This window comes from Capsicum annuum, chromosome 10 (genome assembly GCF_002878395.1).
Source record: "Capsicum annuum cultivar UCD-10X-F1 chromosome 10, UCD10Xv1.1, whole genome shotgun sequence".
Taxonomy (NCBI): Eukaryota; Viridiplantae; Streptophyta; class Magnoliopsida; order Solanales; family Solanaceae; genus Capsicum; species Capsicum annuum.
Window position 1 is genome coordinate 198,015,991 of NC_061120.1, and position 22,805 is coordinate 198,038,795.

Sequence of the window (22,805 nt, forward strand, 5' to 3'; positions counted from 1 at the left end):
TGAAAGAAGGATGGGTCACGTTTGGAAGGAAACATGGAAAAGGTGACATGTCCTACTACCCAAACCCCACCAAATATACCCCAACCACCACAATTCCACCAACAAACACCTCATTACCAAAGACCCATAGCCTATAAATAAAGACCCATGGCCTATAAATATCTAATTTGCCTTCACTTTAAGGAGATTTTAGATGACATTTGTAGACTTTTTTGAAACCTTCTTTCAAGTTGGAATCCTTGGGCAAGGTGAAATCCTTTTGTTGATGATTTGCTTAGAAATGGAGATTGCTTGGGGGTTCCGATTCCATTGAGGTCACGTAAGAGATAGGTTTAGGTTGTGTGTAATATTAAAGGTCCAAAAGTGGAATAAGCTTTTGGATTGTTAATATTACATCTTCATATGTCTATTTATCTATATTTACTTTCTTGTAATCGTTTGTCTATATCTAGTGTAATTCATTTGTGTTTTTGTCTTGTAACCGTGTGTTGTTGTTATTGCATCTTGTTCATCAAGTGTTGTTATTGTTTTTAGTGTATTTTACTCTTGATGTCATTTCCTTTCTTGTTCTTCTTGTGAATCCGAGAGAGGTCATCAAAGGGGGTCCTCGGTTCTTCTAATCATTGACTATTTTGGTGTATATTTTTGTTTCTTTCTTGTCTATCTTGTATCATTTGGTATCAAATCCAAGCTTTTGAGCCCATTGTGTAATAAATACCCATGGCCTATAAATATCTAGTTTGCCTTCATTTTAAGGAGATTTTAGATGACATATTTGTAGACTTTTTTGAGAGCCTCTTTCAAGGTGGAATTCTTGGGCAAGGTGGAATCCTTGTGTTGATGATTTGCTTAGAAACGGAGATTGCTTGGGGGCTTCGGTTCCCTTGAGGTCACGTAAGAGATAAGTTTAGGTTGTGTGTGATATTAAAGGTCCAAAAGTGGAATAAGCTTTTGGATTTTTAATATTACATCTTCATTTGTCTATTATCTATATTTACTTTCTTGTAATTGTTTGTCTATATCTAGTGTAATCCATTTGTGTTCTTGTCTTGTAACCGTGTGTTGTTGTTATTGCATCTTGTTCATCAAGTGTTGTTATTGTTTTTAGTGTATTTTACTCTTGATGTCATTTCCTTTCTTGTTCTTCTTGTGAATCCGAAAGAGGTCATCAAAGGGGATCCTTGGTTCTTCAAATCTTGACTATTTTAGTGTATGTTTTTGTGTCTTTCTTGTCTATTTTGTATCATTTGTTATCAAATCCAAGCTTGATTTTGTTCCTATAAAGTCAATCTTAGGTTTGTTATCTTGAAAATTGTAAAAAAAAAAAAGTGTCAAAATAAAAAATTTCAAACAAAAAAAAGTGCTATTCCCGCTTTGGACCTTAGGTCAAAATTTGATCTTTGTTTTTATTGTTTTCTTGTGTTTTTAGTGTTAGATTATTGTTCTCTAATACTATAGGAGTCTCGGGTTCGAATTTGAGCTAAATCGAAGTTGATTTGAGTGTTCTACCCTTGATGTGGGCTTAAACTTGAAGAAAGAGAGGTGGGTTCGAGATCTGGAATTTTTGGTTGAGAAATTTAACAAATGGATGTTTGGAATGTGTTTAGAAGGTTGAAAATAGCCTTGGTTCAAAATTTCATCGCATTCCGATCATCGGTTCAAGAGTTAGAGATTTTTGAAGTTCTTGATAATTCTTAAGTGTTCTTGAGATGATTCAAACCTTCATCTTGAATTCTTTTCAAAAGGTGGTGTTTGATCCTCAAAATTGAAGGAAAATTTGTGTTTAGTTCCTAATTTATAGGTACCATGGTTTTGGGAGATGAGATCCAACCTATCTCAAAAGAGGCGATAATGAAAGCTCTCATGGATTACCTACAAGAATTGAATAGTTGAAAGAAGGATGGGTCACGTTTGGAAGGAAACATGGAAAAGGTGACATGTCCTACTACCCAAACCCCACCAAATGTACCCTAACCACCACAATTCCACCAACAAACACCTCATTACCAAAGACCACATCCGATTTCACTTCAAGAACATGTTCCCAATACAAACAAAGTTCCCAACGACATTGTTCATCCAACACAAATTCAAATTGAGAAGACCAATTCTAACATGGAACCTTTGTCACTCTCTAACCATGATGCTAGCATTTCACCTAGCATCGATCCTTCATTTGTGCAGGTTCATGAACAAATAATATCAAAGGAGGATGCAAGGAGAATTCCATATGAAAATGAGCTTGAAAGCCTAACAGCGTTCTAACCAAAGAATTCCAAACTTGAAAGGTGAAACGACAAGTTGATAAAGGAGTTGGATTCGAGGACAAATCCTCTTCAAGAAAAGGAGGATGATACAAGATCAATGGGCTCCACTCCTTTGGGGTCAATGCTTCAAGGATCACATCTATGGATTCTAGATTTAGTTGTTTTAGGGAAACAAATACGTGTGTGAATGATAGCTTGGAGTGCGGGAGAAGCTATATGTGATGATGTCATCTACGGAAGCATTGAGCCACGGCTTGTTTGGAAGATAGCGTGGGCTTCGAGAGAGCATGGACGCCCATGACTTTATTTTGGGCTTTGGGTTACTTTTTGGCCCTATAGCCTTTATGGTCACTTTTGAGCCCATTGTGTAATAAAGACCCATGGCCTATAAATATCTATTTTTCCTTCATTTTAAGGAGATTTTAGATGACATATTTGTAGCCTTTTTTGAGAGCCTCTTTTAAGGTGGAATCTTTGGGCAAGGTGGAATCCTTGTGTTGATGCTTTGCTTAGAAACGGAGATTGCTTGGGGGTTCCGGTTCCCTTGAGGTCATGTAAGAGATAGGTTTAGGTTGTGTATGATATTAAAGGTCCAAAAGTGGAATAAGCTTTTGGATTGTTAGTATTACATCTTCATTTGTCTATCTATCTATCTTTACTTTTTTGTAATCGTTTGTCTATATCTAGTGTAATCCATTTGTGTTCTTGTCTTGTAATCGTGTGTTGTAGTTATTGCATATTTTTCATCAAGTGTTGTTATTGTTTTTAGTGTGTTTTACTCTTGATGTCATTTCCTTTCTTGTTCTTCTTGCGAATTCGAGAGAGGTCATCAAAGGGGATCCTCGGTTCTTCAAATCGTTGACTATTTTAGTGTATGTTTTTGTATCTTTCTTGTCGATTTTGTATCATTTGGTATCAAAGTCGAGCTTGATTTCGTTCCTACGAAGTCAATCTTGGGTTTGTTATCTTGAATTGTAAAAAAAAAAAAGTGTCAAAATAAAAAAATTTCAAAAAAAAAAGTACAATTCCCGTTTTTGACCCTAAGTCAAAATTTGAGTCTTTGATTTTGTTGTTTTCTTGTGTTTTTAGTGTTATATTATTGCTCTCTAATACTATAGGAGTCTAGGGTTCGAATTTGAGCTAAATCGGAGTTGATTTGAGTGTTCTACCCTTGATGTGGGCTTAAACTTGAAGAAAAAGAGGTGGGTTCGAGATCTGGTATTTTTGATTGAGAAATTGAACAAATTGATGTTTGGAATGTGTTTAGATGGTTGAAATTATCCTTGGTTCAAAATTTCATCGCATTCCAATCATCGGTTCAAGAGTTAGAGATTTTTGAAGCTCTTGGTATTCTTGAGTGTTCTTGAGAAGATTCAAAACTTCATCTTAGATTCTTTTCAAAAGGTGGTGTTTGATCCTCAAAATTGAACGAAAAAGTTGTGTTGAGTGCCTAATTTATAGGTACCATGGCTTTGGAAGATGAGATCCAGCCTATCTCAAAAGAGGAGATAATGAAAGCTCTCATGGATTGGCGACAAGAATTGAATAGTTGAAAGAAGGATGGGTCACGTTTGGAAGGAAACATGGAAAAGGTGACATGTCTTACTACCCAAACCCCACCAAATGTACCCCAACCACTACAATTCCACCAACAAACACCTCATTACCAAAGACCACATCTGATTTCTTTTTAAGAACATGTTCCCAACAAACAAAGTTCCCGACGACATTTTTCATCCAACCCAAATCCAAATTAAGAAGACCAATTCAAAGATGGAACCTTTGTCACTCGCTAACCATGATGCTAGCATTTTACCTAGCATCGCTCCTTCATTTGTGAAGGTTCATGAACAAATAATATCAAAGGAGGACGCAAGGAGAATGCCATATGAAAATGAGCTTGAAAGCCTAACAGAGTTCTAACCAAAGATTTCCAAACTTGAAAGGTGCAACGATGAGTTGATAAAGGAGTTGGATTCGAGGACAAATCCTCTTCAAGAAAGGGAAGATGATACAAGATCAATGGGCTCCACTCCTTTGGAATCGATGCTTCAAGGATCACATCTATGGATACTAGATTTAGTTGTTTTAGGGGAACAAATACGTGTGTGGATGATAGCTTGGAGCGCGGGAGAAGCTACATTTGATGATGTCATCCACGGGAGCATTGAGCCACGACGTGTTTGGAAGATAGCGTGGGCTTCGAGAGAGCATGGACACCCATGACATTATTTTGGGCTTTGGGTCACTTTTGGGCCCAACAACTTTTAGGGTCGCTTCTGAGCCCATTGTGTAATAAAGACCCATGGCCTATAAATATCTAGTTTGCCTTCATTTTAAGGAGATTTTAGATGACATATTTGTAGACTTTTTTGAGCGCCTCTTTCAAGGTGGAATCCTTGGGCAAGGTGGTATCCTTGTGTTGATGATTTCCTTAGAAATGTAGATTGCTTGGGGGTTCCGGTTCCCTTGAGGTCACGTAAGAGATTGGCTTATGTTGTGTGTGATATTAGAGGTCCAAAAGTGGAATAAGCTTTTGGATTGTTAATATACATCTTCATTTGTCTATCTGTCTAACTTTACTTTCTTGTAATCGTTTGTCTATATCTAGTGTAATCCATTTGTGTTCTTGTCTTGTAACCATGTGTTGTTGTTATTGCATCTTGTTCATCAAGTGTTGTTATTGTTTTTAGTGTGTTTAACTCTTGATATCATTTCCTTTCTTGTTCTTCTTGTGAATCCGTGAGAGGTCATAAAAGGGGGTCCTCGGTTCTTCAAATCATTGACTATTTTGGTGTATGTTTTTGTGTCTTTCTTGTTGATCGTGTATTATGTGGCATCAACGTCGAGCTTGATTTCGCTCCTATGAAGTCAATCTTGTGTTTGTTATCTTGAAAATTGTAAAAAAAAAAAAGTGTCAAAATCAAAAATTTCAAAAAAAGAAGTACTATTTCCATTTTTGACCCTAGGTCAAAATTTGAGTCTTTGATTTTATTGTTTTCTTGTGTTTGTAGTGTTATATTATTATTGTATAACACTATAGGAGTCTAAGATTCGAATTTGAGCTAAATCAGAGTTGATTTGAGTGTTCTACCCTTGATGTGGGCTTAAAATTAAAGAAAGAGAGGTGGGTTCGAGATCTGGAATTTTTTGTTGAGAAATTGAACAAATTGATGTTTGGAATGTGTTTAGAAGGTTGAAAATAGCCTTGGTTCAAAATTTCATCGCATTTCGATCATCTGTTCAAGAGTTCGAGATTTTTGAAGTTCTTGGTATTCTTGAATGTTCTTGAGAAGATTCAAACTTTCATCTTGAATTCTTTCCAAAAGGTGGTGTTTGATCCTCAAAATTTAACAAAAATTTGTGTTGAGTGCCTAATTTATAGGTACCATGGCTTTGGGAGATGAGATCCAACCTATCTCAAAAGAGGCGATAATGAAAGCTCTCATGGATTGGCGATAAGAATTCAATAGGTGAAAAAAGCACGGGTCACGTTTGGAAGGAAACATGGAAAGGTGACATGTCTTACCACATAAACCCCACCAAATGTTTCCCAACTACCAGAATTCCACCAACAAATACCTCATTACCAAAGACCACATCCGATTTTACTTCAAGAATATGTTCCCAATACAAACAAAGTTCCCGGCGACATTTTTCATCCAACCCAAATCCAAATTGAGAAGACCAATTCAAACATGGAACCTTTGTCACTCGCTAACCATAATGCTAGCAATTTACCTAGCATTGCTCCTTGATTTGTGAAGGTTCATGAACAAATAATATCAAAGGAGGATGCAAGGAGAATGCCATATGAAAATGAGCTTGAAAGCCTAACGAAGTTCTTACCAAAGAATTCCAAACTTGAAAGGTGCAACGACGAGTTGATAAAGGAGTTGGATTCGAGGATGAATCCTCTTCAAGAAAGGGAGGATGATACAAGATCAATGGGCTCCACTCCTTTGGCATCAATACTTTAAGGATCACATCTATGGATCCTAGATTTAGTTGTTTTAGGGGAACAAAAACGTGTGTGGGTGATAGCTTGGAGCGCAGGAGAAGCTACATTTGATGATGTCATCCACGGGAGCATTGAGCCATGACGTGTTTGGAAGATAGCGTGGGCTTCGAGAGAGCATGAACGCCCATGATATTATTTTGGGCTTTGGGTCACTTTTGGGCCTAACAGCTTTTACGGTCGCTTTTGAGCTCATTGTGTAATAAAGACCCATGGCTTATAAATATCTATTTTTCCTTCATTTTAAGGAAATTTTAGATGACATATTTGTTGATCTTTTTGAGAGCCTCTTTCATGGTGGAATCCTTGGGCAAAGTGGAATCCTTGTGTTGATGATTTGCTTAGAAACGGAGATTGCTTGGGGGTTCCGGTTCCCTTGAGGTCACGTAAGAGATAGGTTTAGGTTGTGTGTGATATTAAAGGTCCAAAAGTGGAATAAGCTTTTGGGTTGTTAGTATTACATCTTCATTTGTCTATCTATCTATCTTTACTATCTTGTAATTGTTTGTTTATATCTAGTGTAATCCATTTGTGTTCTTGTCTTGTAACCTTGTATTGTTGTTATTGAATCTTGTTCATCAAGTGTTGTTATTGTTTTTAGTGTGTTTAACTCTTGATGTCATTTCCTTTCTTGTTCTTCTTGTGAATCCGAGAGAGATCATCAAAGGGGGTCCTCGGTTCTTCTAATCATTGACTATTTTGGTGTATGTTTTTGTGTCTTTCTTGTCTATCTTGTATCAATTTCGTTGGCAGGACATGCTTGCACTCAGATGTAAAATAAAGTCACATCATAGTCCAACGACATACCAAATGAAATCTTACTGCCCTAGGAGGGTAGGATACATGCAAACTGTACATCTATCTTTATGGGATAGAGGTTGTTTCCAAAACATGCTAGAAAGATAAATAACGGTAGATCTGCAGAAGGTAGGGGTAACCAAAATTAAGTTTTAAAAAATTTTGGTGCACGACAATGTTTTGTGTTTATTCGCTTAACGCAAACATCAATGGTGATAATCCCCAACTATCACACAATCTATTCCTTCTATGAAATCAATATTTGGAAAACAAGTATTTAGCAGAACAAGGAACATTCATAACACAAAGGACTAAATAGTTTAGAGTTACTGAACTTCCAAACAACCCTTTTCATTGATATCTATTAGTCTAGTGGATGTAAGTTGACCTTTTCCACCGATATTTTAGCTCCATTCAAGAAATTAAAATAATCAACATCTTAATCAAAAGTAACATCAGAAGAATAATAGAAGTAAAAGGTTCATTTTATGAACAAAGCCCTATTTCTACATGAACTAAAAGAAAAGTATGAGCGCGCCCCCCCCCCCCCCCCCCCTACAAAAAAAACATTTGCTTGATTGACAACAAATCATTGTAATATGCAATATTTGCAAATCAATGACAATATGGTAGGGTCATTTCAATGTGCCACTTGCTACGAATCCTCAAGGCTCCTTGTTTCTTAAGTACTATTTTTAACCACCATATACAAAATGTGTTTCTCATGTATCATACTTGAAGGACAAAAGAGAGGCGATGAGAAGATTTATGGAATCTTTTACACAAAGAAGAGATGGGTTTGTCATGGTGAATTGATTAACTTAAAGACGTTTTGTTATTTTCTTGAAAATATTTTAGTGTTATGAGAGTGGAAAGAGATATTTTTGAGAAATGGTCTCAATGCACTTTTTCTTTAAAGAACTATTTTGAAAGAAAAAAAGCTCTTCACTGATGTCCACAAACCTATTTTTCACAACTTGTCGAAGATTTTTTCAATTTTACATTTGTTTAGCATCAAAATCCTAACAATATAATATATCTCTTATATAAGCTCTATCATTTAATAACTAGGGAATTAACTGGTGCTTGGTGCGATTATTAAAATCTTATTAATTTAAATTAGAAAAAGGAAACTTATGTTCTCTTCACAAATAAGTTTTAAAGAAATAAAATGTCTTTTTAATAATATTTTGAGGATTTCACTTATAAAAAATATTATCAACTTCCTTTTATTTTGAGAAAAAACTAAAAAAAACTAAAAATAAAATACTCCGTCTCATTTGAGTTCACTTTTACATAATTTTTGAAATTCACTATTGTTTTTTTATATATTTTGGTTTTTAAATTTCTCATTGGGAGTACTTGATATGTTGTTGTTTTATTACTCATATTATTAGTATATTGACTTTTTCTCTGTATATAATATTTTGTATGTAGTTATCAAACATGTAAATTTCATTGTTGAAAACTTGAAGTTTATATGTTTGAATTTACATCGAATACATAATTATGTCACTTAAAATAGAACGAAATGAATGACATAATAATTTTATGTGCCTTCTACTGAATTTCGTAGTATTTTTATTAGTTACATTCTTAGATATTCATTAACACAAAATACTCGTTAAATTTACTAAAATATTCTTTTAAAAAAGATCACCATTCTTTATCTTTTGACTTGCTATTTCCTTAGTCATATATTTTCTGTATTATTCCTTGTGAGACATAATAAAACAGGATAGAAACATTACTACTCTTTATTCTTAAGTAGAAAATTCTCATATTCAATAAAGGTAAAATTATTTTTAAAATATTTTTTTAAAAAAAGAGGACTCATATTTTTAAGTTTTATTTTATTTTCTCGCTCGGTCTCCAGTGGGTGTTGCTCTCAACAAAATTTCTTTATAGTAATCGTAATGTTTCGAACATGTGATCTCCGGTTAAGAGTAGAGAAGACTCATATAAATATTATAGTACCTTGTCCTTATCATCGAGTAAATAATGGTTATAGATATTTTAGTTTATGATAAATATATCACTTTATGGATATTAACAATTTGCAGTTAATTAAAGGTTGAGTTGATCATAACATAATTTATAGATCTACCATGCCTCAAAGTTTCAAACCGTGTGAATCTCTTTTGATTTGTAAAAATAATAAATCAAAAACCTGCGATTGAAATTAATACCTAAATGATTGTCAAAAATTTAAAATGTTAAATACAAACACACTATAAAAGGACTGAAATCAATTACGAACCTCATCATTATATTATGCGTAACTAACACAAAGTCCTTCAACATAATAGTTTTTAATATTGAGAAACTCCGTTATTTGTCCAAATTTATTGAGAAAATTATCTCAATTTCACCTCTTACAATATATGATGAGTTATACCACGTATGAGAGAGTAAAATGAGTGCATTTGCGAGTATATAAAATATGAGTGCATACGTTACATAGAAGATGAGAAGTAAATCATCTATTGTCCAATTATTTAGTACCCCGTTACAGTTACTTAAGAACATTTATAATCTAATATGAAAGAAATTGTCAAGCCTCAAAATTAGCCATAAACATGACTGGCACCCGCTAACACCACCTGTCGGGAGAACCAATCTTTCTTACACTTTATCAATTAATAAGCACTAAGATAAGGTATGTGTAACTCCAACGTATAAATAAATAACAAATAATAATTCAAAAAAACCATAATTAAATTATAAATTCAACAATCACTCTTGAACTAATTCTCTATCCCAAATCCTACACTAAGATCATAGAGCATCTAAAATAGAGTTGCATGATTTTAACTTTCGGGCATGCAAATCGAATGAAAGAAAATATAATCTAAATAGTTAAAGCTGAAACGAAAGCCCCCACGAACAATGTGAAGGCTCACCTTAGCAATAGAATCCTTAAGAAGAAACCGTCACCCACTAATTTCACCTTGCACGGTAGTATCTGCAGACATGTAAGTAAGGAGTGAGCTATATAAAAATATAACTCAGTAAGATCCTTGACCCGCTACTTTAATTCCCTTGGAATAAGTGTTAGAAAATATAACGCACCACTATTACATAAATTATATGCACAACATATATCTTCAAATATAATGCTCAATAAGGTCCAACAAATATTTCAGAAGTCACTATATATCTCTCAACTCCATCCACTCTCACAGCTTGTCATAAACGGCAATGAAAGTGATCAGCCTAGCACCCCAACAAGGTCACGGAAGCATACACAATGCCCTCAAAATACACTACGGCAGGATGTACAAGGCCCCTAACATATTACGGTAGCATACACAATGCTTCTAATATGTTACAATAGCTATGTATGCCCCTAGTAAATATATCACAACAGCAAGTACAAGGCCCCTAACATATTACGGCAGTATAGGTATGCCCCTAACATATTACGGCAGCACATGTATGCCAGTAAATATGTCAAATACCTTAATGTCACCTCACAACTCACGATTAAATGATTCTCTATATACTTAAAACAATATATATCTGCGATTGATCAAAGACCACCAATTCTATCAAGCAAACTCTTGTCCTAACACATAGAATAGGCAAAAAAATACGTTTTTTATAAAGCAGGTTTGAAAAGACAGAATCAAAGTTTAAAGTCTCACTTACCTCAAATTCACAATCCAAGCACCCCTCTCAATATATCACAACTATGCTTCCGTAAATTCAAATCTCCTCAAACTACACCAAAATGAATTTAAAATAATCAAAACCTTTTAAGTGGGTAACGTCTAAAATTTTTGAATAAGTCACCAATCAAAATCAAGTTCTCAGTTCAATTACTCGTTTGTGTAACCATTCAAAATATAGCATCTTCAACAATTAAAATTTTCAATCAACCAAAGCTTTATATTTTGTTTTCCCAACAAAAATAAATATAGCTACTTTATGAAATAGTGGCTTCGATAACATGATGGTCCTTTAATATTACCCTTCAATTTTCATATAGTTCCAACTTCAATTCATCCCCATGAAAATTCAATCATTATCTAATCATCTTCTTCCAATTATTAGCTTATTATGAGATAAGAAATAGAAACTTAGTTTTAACTGTTATGAAGGTAAGGATCTGAAACTACAATATCAAGGCACTGATATATACATACCTAAAAATTACAATCAAACAAATTATAGGCGATCTTGAACTCCATAAAATCTCTATGATGCTTGTTCTCTTCCAGCAATTAAGGAATTAGAAAAAACCCCAATATTCTACTTCTTTGCAACTAGAATGTGAAAGAAAAAACTGAATAAGGAAGTGAGTTTTGTCTTTTGACTTACTCACTTTAATTCTCTTAATTAATATTAAAAAATTAGCGAAATTACCCATTTACCCCTCGTTGAAATTTCTTGAGTTATTACATAAATATTTTACATTAAATACCATTTTAAATTCAATAATTGAGAAAAAGAAGTAATGAATATAATGGAAAAAAATGTAAATAAATGAGAAAAAAAAATTAGCTTTTAAGAGTGTCACCTCAACTTCCTCTTTCTCTTTAATAGATCAATGAATGTGGACAAAAATTTATTGATAGAGTTATTTTAATTTTATACAAATATTTTGAGAAAAATATAAGGAAAAAAGATTTTTTTTTTTTAGAAAAACTTGAACATGATAACCAAATAGCCAAATAAATATAGACATAAAATGATAAATTAATATATACTATAATAAATAAGCAATTATAGGAGGAGGAAAGTTTGAAACATTCGGTTATATGTTAAAGTACCTAATAAATAAAGAAAAATAAGGAAAGATAAAATATTGGTGGATTAACCGTTAACAAGAAAAAAATGTCAAAGAAGGTAAAATATTAATATTGAATTCATTTAGCGTAGTCTAAGTGTTCTTCTCTTATAAGTTTTATGAAAAAAACTAAATATAACACATTTAATATAGATAACAGTAGATAACTAGAGCGTTAAATTTTTTTTTTTGTTTTTTTTTTTTATATAGCTCATAAATGAAATAAAGGAGAGTAAAGGGAAAAAATGAACATTTTTTTCATGTTGCCCATTAAAAGAAATCATCTTTTTTTTTTGGAATTTTTCACTATTTTTCGTCTTTTTATTAATTCACTCTAATTCTTTTATTTTCTTAATCAAAAACTCGATTTTTAGTTAAAATTTTTAATCAAGCCTTTTTTCTCTTAAAGATGAAAAATAAATTTGCCATGTTGTGAGGCTTTTGTCCGGTCATTTTGGCAATATATTATTTATGCAAATAATTCTTTTGGCAAAAATATGAATATATATATATATATATATATGTATATGTATGTATGTAGGAACTTTGGGTTCTAGGTGACAAAAGAGTTTTAAAATGAGGTATGAGTGACATAAGTCTTAATAATTAAGTGGATGTGACAATTACTTTATTAAGGATTAAGAAAGTAAGAAAAGTTTGAAAATAACCCAGAAGTTTTTTAATTTACACTTTGATCCTATGTAAAACCTAATATAACTAGAAATGGAGGGAAAAAAGGCACGTTTCTCCCTCTTATCATTTATTGGAGTTTTCTCTCTCTTCGTGATTTTTGTTGTTCATTGTTGTTGCTTTATTCATCATCTTCTTCTTCATTATCATCATCTTGTTCTTCATTATCACCTCTTCTTGTTCTTCATCATCATCTTCTTGTTGTTGAATATTGTTGTTACCGCTACTATTGCTGCTTGATCAAATTTTTTTAAGTCAAATTTTATTCGTATATCACTTGGGAATTACTTATAGGTGATTTTAGTAAGTAAAATTATAATTTTAGTTGAATTTCTCATCTGGGTATATCTGCTACTGCTATTTTTCAACAATAAATAAAATATGTAACATGAATCCAACAGATGAGTAATCTGTTGCACATATGAGTCATCTGCTGCAACATATATGACTAATCTATTGCACAGATGAGTAATCCGTTGCAACATATTGACTAATCTGTTGCAATATATTGACTAATCTGTTGCAACAGATGAGTAATCTGTTGCAACATATATGACTAATCTGTTGCAACAGATTACTCATATGTTGAATTCCTATTATAGTGTTGTAACATGAATCCAACAATGGATCATCTGCTATAACAGATTAGTCATCTCCAATAGATTACTCATCTGTTGTAACATGTTAGTCATCTATTGATTCACATTAATTCATTATTATTAATAACTAAATTGATTACTAAAATAAAATATGAATTAATAAGTTCAATTACAGTTTCAATTAATCTCATGGTAATTGGACGATCAACTAAGTATGTTCGTCCTGAGTAGAGTGATCAGTTGACATATTTTATTTGAAATGATTCCAACTAAGTCATCATTAGAAATAACTATATTGATTTAACTAAAATTAAAGATGAATTAGTAAGTTCAATTACGATTTCAATTAATCTCATAGTAATTACACGATCAATTAAGTGTTTTGCACTGAGTAGAATGATTAATTGACCAATTTTATGTGAAATAATTAAAATTAAACCATTATTAAAAATAACTATATTGATTTAACTAAAATTAAAGATAATTAGTAAGTTCAATTATGATTTCAATTAATCTCAGTAATTACATAATCAATTAAGTGTTTTATCCTTAGTAGAATAATTAATTGATCAATTTTATTTTAAATGATCCAAATTAAGTCATTATTAGTAATAACTATGTTAATTTAACTAAAATTAAACATGAATTAATGAGTTCACTTACAATTTCAATTAATCTCATCGTAATTACATGATTAACTAAGTGTATTCGTCCTGAGTAGAGTGATCAATCGATCAATTTTATTTGAATAAATTTATTTAACTAAAATTAAAGATAAACTTACAATTTCAATTAATCTCATAGTAATTAAATGATCAACTAAGTGTATTCGTCATGAGTAGAGTGATCAATTGACCAATTTTAGTTGAAATGGATCAAATTAAGCCATTATTCGTAGTAACTAAATTGATATAACTAAAATTAAAGATGAATTGATAAGTTCACTTACAATTTTAATTAATCTCATAGTAATTACATGATCAACTATGTGTATTCGTCTCGAGGAGAGTGATCAATCGACCAATTTTATTTGAAATGATTCAAATTAAGTCATTATTAGTAATAACTAAATTGATTTTGACTAAATTAAAGATGAATTGAAAAGTCCACTTACAATTTCAATTAATGTATTCGTTAATAGAATGATCAATTGATAAATTTTATTTAAAATGATTCAAATTAAGCAATTATTAGTAATAACTAAATTGATTTAACTAAATTAAAGACAAGACCTTAGACAAGGGGACAAACATTTGAGTTCTCTTAAAAACATATGAGCTTTAGTATTTTAAATTATTTTCCAACATATATCCTATATGTTTGATAATTTTCAACAGATGAGTCATCTGTTGCAATAACTTAGTCATCTGTTGCAACAAATGTCTATATTTGTTTGATATTTTTCAATATATGAGTCATTTATTGCAACAGGTTAGTCATCTATCGCAACATATGTCTATATTTGTTTGGTCATTTCCAACATATGTCTTTATCTGTTTGGTCATTTCCAACAGATGTCTTTATCTGTTTAGTTATTTTCAACGGATTACTTATCTTCTGCAATATGTTAGTCCTCTATTGATTCATATTAAGCCATTATATTAGTAATAACTAAATTTATTTCAATAGAATTAAACATGAATTAATAAGTTCAATTACAATTTTAATTAATCTCATGGTAATTTCACTATCAACTAAGTGTGTTCGTCCTGAGTAGAGTGATCAATTGATCAATTTTATTTGAAATGATTAAAACCAAACCATAATTAGAAATAACTATATTGATTTAACTAAAATTAAAGATAAATTAGTAAGTTCACTTACAAATTCAATTAATTTTATAGTAATTACATGATCAACTAAGTGTTTCGTCTTAAGTAGAATGGCCAATTGACCAATTTTATTTAAGATAATTAAAACCAAGCAATTATGAGTAATAATTAAATTAATTTAACTAAAATTAAAGATGAATTGATAATTTTAATTGTGATTCCAATTAATCTCATAGTAATTACATGATCATCTAAGTGTATTCGTCTTGAGTAAAGTGTTAATTGACCAATTTTATTTGAAATGATTCAAATTAAGATATTATTAGTAATAACTACATTGATTTAACTAAAATTAAAGATGAATTGATAAGTTCAATTATGATTTTAATTATTCTCATATTAATTACACAATCATCTTAGTGTGTTCGTTTTGAGTAAAGTGATCAATTGACTAATTTTATTTGAAATGATTCAAATTATGCCATTATTAGTAATAGCTAAATTGATTTTATAATTGTAACTTTAATTAATCTCATAGTAATTACATGATCATCTAAGAATATAGCCTATTGCAACAGATTTAATTTGTTGTCATAGATGAGTCATCTGTTGAAAATTATCAAACAGATATACACATATGTTGTAATAGATTAGTCATCTGTTGTAAGAAATGTCTTTATCTGTTGGTCATTTCCAACAGATGACCAATCTGTTGCAACATATGACTTTATCTGTTTGTTATTTCCAACAGATTACTAATCTGTTGCAATAGATGACTAATCTGTTGCAGCAGATGTCTTTATCTGTTTGGTCATTTTCAATAGATTACTCATCTTTTGCAATATTTTAGTCATCTATTGATTCATATTAAGCCATTATATTAGTAATAACTAAATTGATTTAACTAGTATTAATAAGTTTAATTACTGTTTCAATTATTCTCGTGGTAATTACACGATTAACTAAGTGTGTTCGTCCTGAGTAGAGTGGTCAATTGACCAATTTTATTTGAAATGATTCAAACCAAGCCATAATTAGAAATAACTATATTGATTTAACTAAAATTAAAGATGAATTAGTAAGTTCTCTTACAATTTCAATTAATTTTATAGTAATTACATGATCAACTAAGTGTTTCGTCTTAAGTAGAATGATCAATTGACCAATTTGGTTTGAAATAATTAAAATTAAGCAATTATTAGTAATAACTAAATTGATTTAACTAAAATTAAAGCTGAATTTATAATTTAATTACGATTTCAATTAATCTCATAGTAATTACATGATCATCTAAGTGTATTTGTCTTGAGTAAAGTGTTAATTGATCAATTTTATTTTAAATGATTCAAATTAAGACGTTATTAGTAATAACAACATTGATTTAACTAAATTAAAGATGAATTGATAAGTTCAATTATGATTTTAATTATTCTCATATTAATTACACGATCATCTTAGTGTGTTCGTTTTGAGTAGAGTGATCAATTGACTAATTTTATTTGAAATGGTTTAAATTAAGTCATTATTAGTAATAGCTAAATTGATTTAATAATTATAATTTTAATTAATCTCGTAGTAATTATACGATCATTTAAGTATATAACCTATTACAACAGATTTAACCTGTTGCAACAGATGAGTCATCTATTGAAAATTATCAAACAGATATACATATATGTTGTAATAGATTGGTCATCTGTTGTAACAAATGTCTTTATCTGTTGGTCATTTCCAATAGATGACCAATCTGTTGCAACATATGACTTTATCTATTTGTCATTTCCAACATATTACTAATTTATTATAATAGATGACTAATCTGTTGCAACAAATGTCTTTATTTGTCTGGTCATTTTCAACATATTTACTAATTTATTGCGACAAACGATCAATCTTTTGCAATAGATGTCTTTATCTACTTGATCATTTTCAATAGATTACTCATCTGTTGCAATAGATGGAACATCTATTATCAATCTATCTTTATTTTTATTGTAATAGTAAATAATCTTGTGTTGTTATTTAATTTTAGTCTATGACCTTGCTCTCAACCAAGCACTTTCTTTCTTGTAATTGACTCTTTCCACTCCCGAATGCTCAAAAACGTACACCTCTCAACATCTTAAAAAATAGATAGAATGAAAAAAATAATAAATAAACTCAGTCGTTCAAATAAAGATTTTCTCATTCATTACATAAAAAAATATTTACAACATTAGGTAGATCCGATAAAATAAATTACAAATGATTAAAAAATATATAATTAAATTATTATTATTATTATTATTATTATTGTCAATCAGAAATCCATTGGGCAGCAGGCGAGGCCTTTGAATCCCACGAAGCACCCTTGCTGTTGCGGCGCCCAATTCTCACTCGAGTTCATGAATCAGCCTTTTAAGTTCCTACATGGTGTCAAGAAGAATCGCCATGTACCAAATTAGATCAGTCATATCTAGAACATGCATGAATAAATAACGTAAAACACTAAACCACATATAGTATCAACTGGTAGTTTAACAAAAAAAATGAGAAACTTAACTTTAAAATAGATGCATGTTAATAATTTTCATATTAGAACAAGAAAATAAAACATACCTCAACGGACGAACAAGAAATTTATTTTTGAAAGAAAAGTGATTAGAGATATAATGGCGGTTTTATGCAAGATAAGATGCAAGAGATAGAGCTGATGAGACCTATTTATAAAAGATTGAATGAGTGAGTAGTGCAGTGTGTTTGGCAAAAAATCACGGCCGTTCACATCTTTTTTAATAATTATATCTCTTAATTAAATCGAACTTGGTGACTTTTCGATTATTTAAATTAAAAAAATAGATCTAAATACAAAAAAGGTGAAAAGTCGTAACTTTTCATCTTTTTGATATTTTAGTTATTTAAATTAAATATCTACCAAATTGTGTTTATCATATTTTTTCATATTATTTATTTACGAATTATTTTTTTAATTAAATGATCGAAAAGTCATGACCCTTTAGTTCTTCCAACCAATGATCTGTTTGTTGCAACATATGGTCCATCTGTTTCATCTATTACAACAGATGACCCTACTGTTGCTACATACGACTCATCTGTTGGAGTAATTAATTCATTTTTGCAATATATGGTCCATCTATTGCAACAAATTATTCATTTATTGCAACAGATTATTCGTTTGTTGCAACAGATTGTTCGTTTGTTGCAACAGATTGTTCATTTGTTGCAACAGATTATTTATTTGTTGAAAAAATAAATCAATAGCAAGATTTATTCAATAGAAATAATAACAAATCATCATTTATCAATACACCATTTTCACCATGAGATTAATTGAAATAGTAATTGAACTTACTAATTCATCTTTAATTTTAGTTAAATCAATATAGTTATTTTCAATGATGGATTAGTTTGAATCATTTCAAATAAAATTAATCAATTGATCACTCTACTCAGGACGAACATACTTAGCTGATCGTGTAATTACCATGAGATTAATTGAAACTGTAATTGAACTTATTAATTCATATTTTATTTTAGTTAAATTAATTAGGTATTACTAATAATGGCTTATAGATGAATAACATGTTGCAATAGATGAGTAATCCATTGGAAAAGATCAAACAGTTAAAAACATTTGTTGAAAATGATCAAATAGATATAGACATCTATTGCAACAGATGACTAACCTATTGCAATAGCTAACTCATCTATTGAAAATTATCAAACAAATATAGACATTTGTTGCAAAAGATGACTAAATTGTTACAACATATGACTCATCTATTGGAAATTATTAAATAGACAAGATATATGTTGAAAATCAATTTAAAATACTAAAGCTCAAATGTTTTTAGGAGAACTTAAACATTTGTCCCCTTGTCTAAGGTCTTGTATTAAAGAATTGTCTTCAATTTTAATTAAATTAATTTAGTTATTATTAATAATTTCTTAATTTGAATAAACAAATGACTAACCTATTATAAGCATCTGTTGCAATAGATGACTAACTTGTTGCAACAAATAGATAATCTATTGAAAAATAATTAAACTACTAGGGAACTCAAATATTTTTAGAAGAACACAAATGTTTGTCCCATTGTGTAGAGACATATTTAATTTTAGCTAAATAAATTTAGTTACTACTAATAATTTTTTAATTTTAATCAATAGACGACTGACATGTTGCATCAGATGATTCATTTGGTGAAAATTATCAAACAAAAAGAAAATCTATTGTAACATATGAGTCAACTATTACAAAGCAATTAAAATACTAGGGAACTTAAGCGTTTTTAGGAGAACTCAAACATTTGACATTAAATGTTTTTAGCAGAACTCAAACATTTGTCCCCTTATTAAACGTTTTTAGGAGAACTCAAATGTTTGTCCCCTTGATCTTTTTGAATTTGATGTATGGTATATTATTTTTGTCTTTTTTACTTGTTTCATGAAAATTTTCATGTATTTTACTTATTCGCTGTGCCCCTGTTGAAATTTTTAAAAATTTTTTAGGTTAAATTTTGTTCATATATCACTTGAACATTACTTCATAGCTTATTTTGTAAGTAAAGTTATGATTTTTGTTGAATTTCTTATTTGGTGTATCTGCTACTGCTACAATGGATAGAACCTGCAATATGAATCTAACATATGAGTCATCTATTGCTATAAGTGAGTAATTTATTGCAATATATGACTAATCTGTTGCAACAGATGACCCATATGTTGGATTCATGTTATAACACTATAAAATGAATCCAACAGATGAGTAATCTGTTGCAATAGATTAGTCATATATGTTGCAACAAATTATTCATTTGTTGCAACAAATTAGTCAAATATGTTGCAACAGATTACTCATCTGTTGCAATAAACTAGTCATATATGTTGCAACAGATTACTCATCTGTTGCAATAAACTAGTCATATATGTTGCAACAGATTAGTCATATATGTTGCAACAGATTACTCATTTGTTGCAACAAATTAGTCATATATGTTGCAACAGATTAGTCATATATGTTGCAATATATTACTAATCTGCGCAATAGATTAGTCATATATGTTGCAACAAATTACTAATCTGTGTAACATATTAGTCATATATGTTGCAACAGATTACTAATCTGTGCAACGAATTAGTCATATATGTTGCAACAAATTACTCATCTATTGGATTCACGTTACATGTTTCATCCATTGTTACTAGCAGATACATCCAGATGAGAAATTCAACTAAAAAATAATAAACATTAAAAATAATAATAAAAACATAAGAAAATAACAAACACCAACAAATCAAGTTCCTCGTTTTTATCATAACTTAAAAACCCTAATATTTTACCTATGAAAATAAAAAAGAAACGATGAAGAACTCAAAGTTGTTGTCGCCGGAGAATGTTGTCACGTCGACTGACGATTGAAAGTAAAAAAGGAACGGGAAAGAACTCAAAACTATTTGTTGCCAGAGGTTGAAGTTACACAAGATTGAAGGGAGAAATTTGAAAAGTTGTTGGTTGGGAGAAGTTAGAGAGAGAAACTATCGAGAGAAAGAGAAAAGAGAGATTGATTTGCAGAGAGAGGGAAGTTTCTTGGGTGTGGATTAATTTGTATTTTTGAAAAGATTAAAAAGTTTGAAAAATATTAATCAAGTCCGCAATTAACCCAATCAAGTTTTTTAACTATGTTTGACCCTTTAAGTTGATCAATGTCACCAATCCTTCATTTAAGACTTAAAAGACACCTTTCCTTTAATTTTCTCATGTATGTGTGTATGTATGTATGTATGTATGTATGTATGTATGTATCATTCAAACATCTATACTTTGCCAAACTAATTAATTTGATAATCTCTCTTGATGAATCTTTCAAGACCATTATACTTTCTTTTTTATCTTGATAAAATTGTATCAAATTAAATTAATTCTCTGTTTGATGAATTTTACACCGCCATCAAACTTCCTTCTTCATCTTGATGAACTTGTGTTTGACTATTATTATACAAGAAGAAATTCTAAAGAATATTTCTATGATCTTTAGCAAAAACGAAAAAGGAACAAATATACCCTCAAACAATGATAAATGGTACGTATATACACTCCTTCATACTTTTGGTACACATATGCCTCTACCATTAATAAAATGGTACATATATGCCCCTCATACTAACGGTAGGAACATATGTGTACCCAAAGTATGATGGAGGGCATATACTTACCATTATCATAATTTGGGGTTATATTTTTTCCTTTATTTTTAATTTTTAATTCCAGATAATAAACCAAACCCACTACCCGACCCTGTATACCCACTATCCGATCTGGTCTCAATTAAAATTCAAGAGATGCCTATCTAATATACGCTTTTTTTTCATTTCTATAACATATACACACACAATACAGTAACACTCATCACTATCAATTTTAGCAAAAAAAAAAATTAACCCATAATACCCAAAAACAACACCAAATAAATCCAGTCCTTCACGTTTCAATCTTCAGCAAAATTCTTTACTTTGGGTACACATATGCCTCTGTCGTTAGTCTGAGGGGCGTATATATACTATTTTATTAACGATAGGGGTATATGTGTACCAAGTATAATGGAGGGTTTATATATATCATTTATCATAGTTCAGAAGTATATTTATCCCTTTTCCATCATCAAAATGATGAATATCATATTGACACATGAAAAAGATGTAAAAGAAAAAAATGGATAAAAAAAATACTATTAAAGAAGAAGGAGAAAATGCAAATGAGTATCCAACAACTCCATAGATGATTGTTATTTATAGATTGATTAACCCATAAGAATTAAGTAGAATGAAGTTGACAAGACGTATCATTTAAGAGGAGAATGCAAATAGATGAAAGTTTTTTATAACTCATAATACTCCCTTCGTTTCGGAATAAGTGAATTGTTGGGGTATTTATTGGTGTTTCAAAATAAGTGAATCATTGATTTTTTTTTTCGAATTTGCCCTTATGATTTAACAACCAATTAACTTTTGAAAAGGTATTACACGATCAACTTTTTCTTTTTTTTTGGGGGGTAAAAATGGAAAGTTGTGTTAAATTTATGTCTTTAATACCTTTTTCTTAATATCTATGCCAAAATCCAACAAGTCATTTATTATGAAACACAGGGAGAATTAGATATAGTAAATATGATAGAGTTTTTTCTAATTAATAAACAAAATTGATTAGTGTAAGAATTAACAAAAAAATTCAAGAAAAGAAGAAAAAAATAAATAAAAATGGAGATCATAAAGAGTGTCACTATCACTTCCTCAATAACCCTCCTTTATAATATATAGATTGACAATTAATACATAATATAGCCTCAATCTATCACTTCAAATATAATTTGGTGCATGTACTAGAATCCTGTTAGTACATTGCATGTCCACTTCAATTTTCACTAACAAAGTCTACTGACTGAAACATGTTATTCTCTTCCAAAGGAAACTGTCTTGAAATGACACCTTAGCAATTGCTTCATTTGCATTATCTACTCGTAACGTCAAATCCGTTTGGATTATTTCATGGATTATTACTCAACTTTCACTTTATTGAATACTCAACTTTCACTTTATTGAATTAAAAATTTGAAATTAACCTACCATGACTGTTTCTTAGAGTGTGTTTCTTAGATCTTTTATATTTTTTTTTTCCTGCCTTTCTTTGGTTTTAAGAATCTCAGCACAGAAGTCTACTTACATTGTCCATTTGGACAAGTCTTTAATGCCTAAAATCTTTGCTAGTCAACACAACTGGCATTGTGTTGGAAATTGCTTTAAGTTACTCCATTAGTTTTTTAGTAAAATAAATTATTTAGATTAGGATGAATTTGAATTTTGAATTTTAAC